The sequence below is a fragment of the Galeopterus variegatus genome, unplaced genomic scaffold, assembly GCF_000696425.1.
Source record: "Galeopterus variegatus unplaced genomic scaffold, G_variegatus-3.0.2 Scaffold1532, whole genome shotgun sequence".
NCBI lineage: Eukaryota > Metazoa > Chordata > Mammalia > Dermoptera > Cynocephalidae > Galeopterus > Galeopterus variegatus.
In genome coordinates, this window is record NW_007727643.1 from 381,021 (window position 1) to 383,834 (window position 2,814).

Consider the following 2,814-nt stretch of genomic DNA (forward strand, 5'->3'; position numbering starts at 1 on the left):
AAATATGATTTATCCCGATCACTGAGTTTTTTGAGCCCTCTGAGGTTTTAGACTCCAGGCAAGTGCCTCGCTCTCCTAACCCTAGCCCTGATCCTGCCATCACCCTGTCACGTCATTTCAGGGAACTTACAGGCCCCTGACCCTGACCCTACCTCCTGGATAATTGAAATTGATTGTTTACTGCTTCATTTTTCTAGGCCCTGTTCAGCTAATTTATATTGAATATTGACAAAGGATTTATTCTCCTCTCAGAAACTGAAAATTGAGCAAAAGTGTCATAAATATACAACATCTGAAGCCAAAACAATGAATCTCCTGGTGGACTGTTCCAGCAAATACTTATTCAACACATTTCATTCAATGAATACTTATTAAATGTCCAGTGATTGTATGTCTTGTGCTGGTACTGAGAATATATAGATAAAAAGACCCTGTCCCTGTTCTGGAGAGCTCACAGCCTCAAGAGGAAGCCAGGGAATTACAACATGGTGCGAAAGTGCTCTAAGGCAGCCGTGGGTGACGGGAGGACGGGGAGGAGCTCTTAGGTCTTGCCTTTGGAATCATCTCTGCACAGATGAAGAGATGCTTGAATATCACAAAATGTTAATTGTTTTATTCTTACTCTATGTCATACATGCTCATTGTAGAAAAACCAAACAAGAGAAAATATAAAGAAAAATCAAAGTATTCACTCTTACATCCTACGTATGACTACTGTTAACATTTAGTTTAATTTTTCCGCATTTATATCCGTATCTATATTTATATCTGTAACTGGTACAAATATACACTCATAAATAAGATGTGTTCAAAATGTAGAACTGTTAAAACTTCCTATAATTGTCTTCACTTTTTCTGGAGCCCCCATTCCCAGTAATGGAGTTAAAGAAAAAAAAAGAAAAACGAAAAACTTAGCATTTCCACTAAGGTAATGCTGTGTCTTGAAATAGTTTCATTTTTTAATAAATGTTCAGACTCAAAGTTCAGATTCCCCGCTGGTACTTTTCTCTCCTTTCAAGTAGACCCCTACCTGCTCCTGCCATGGTGCCAGGGTGCAGAAGTTAGAGTGACTGTCCTCCGAAAGGCCGGGGTCCCATGTCCTGCTTGGTCACTGGGGATCTCTTCTGAGTCTATCTGGTCCAGGTGTGCTGATGGCACCACTGCCAGGGAACAGGAGCCTTGCCATTGTTCAGGTGGCCATGCCCTGGCCCCTCACCTGACTTCTGGCCTCTTCTGGATCACTGGTCCCATCAGTACTGCCATGTCCCCTGACCTGGTATGAAGCAACTTCCCTAACACCACCTAGTTTTATGGCAGGAGAAGTCCTTGGGGAGATGGACATGGACTGGATCATACAGCCTTACATGAAAGGAAAGGAATTTGGATTTTACTCTAAATGCAATGGGAAGCCATGAGGGTTTAAGCAGATAATTGATATAAAGCAGTTCTCATTAAAAAGCCACATTTATTACTCTGTGAGGATGGATTGGGTTTGGGAGGGACAGGAGCAGAGGTAGGGTGACTAGGTACGAGGCTATTGCATAGTCCAGGCCAGAGATGATGGTGGCATAAACTTAGGAGGTGGCCATAGAGATTAGAGATAAATGCTGGAGTCTGACCCTGCGGGACTTGCTGATGTGTTGGATGTGGGAAAATCAAAGGTGATGTGTAGGACAAAGGGCAGAGTGGATGGTTGTACCACTACTGAGATGGAGGAACCTGGGTGGGGATAGGTTTTGGGTGGAGGTAGCGCCAAGTTTCAGATGTTCTTGAGATCTTCAAGGGGAGATACTAAGCAGGAGTTGGATATGTGAGCTTAGAAAAAAGGTGTGGAGGTCATGAGCTCAGAGAGGCATTTAAACCCACGGGAATGAATGCAATCATGTGGTGACAAACTGCAGGGAAAGAAGGAAGAGGCTCCAGTAGAGCACCTCGAGGAGCCTCCACATCCAGAGCTCAAGGAAGAAGGAGCAGGAGTGAGGTGGTGTCAGGGGAGAACAGAGTACCTCAAGCCAGGAGTGAGGGTTCAAGGACAAGGAGGAAATGGTGGCCCCCAGGGACTGCTGAGAGGGTGGCCAAGGTAAGGCCATGCTGGGAAGTGCCCCCCTCCCCCGGCAGTCATCGCACCCCTCCTCTATGCCCGACCCCTCCACAGCCCCTTGTACACCCACACACCCAATTATAGGTTTTATTAGCATTTCTGCCTCCCTGTCTAGCCTGACAGCAATCCTAGCTCATCCTTGCATTTCCTCCAGAGGTAGCCCGGTGTCTGGCCAGCTCTAAGTTCCCAATAAATGTTGAGAGAGTTAAAAAGATTAATCACTGGCATGAGTGACAGACTGTGTGCAGTGGTTGAAGAGATACCCACGAAGGTTATGATGGGGCTGTGACCTGTCTGGGCAGGAAATGGGCAGGCAGACACCATTATAACAGAGGCATGGATATTGCAGATGACGACCTCAGCGGGGCTGGATCCTCCGGCCTCCATTAGAGAAGCTCTTCTTTATGGCTGAGGGGGGTGTCTGCCTGGGAGTTAGCTCTACTGATCATTGGAACTTGTGAGAGATTGGGAGGGTGGAAGTAAGGCAGATTGGGGGCTCTCTGCTGGCAAACAAGGCCCGGGGATGTGCAATCCTTCCTCAGTGTCATACCAGCTACAGCTTGGGGGTTTCAAACTGCAGAGGAGGGGCAGTGACTTCCTCTTGCTGGGTCTCAGCCTCAGCTCCAGGGGCAGCCTCCTGATTGGGGCAGAAAAGGTGACTCCCCTGGTGGGTCAGTTCTGCAGTGCTCTGGGGATTATGTGGGGAGGCCCAG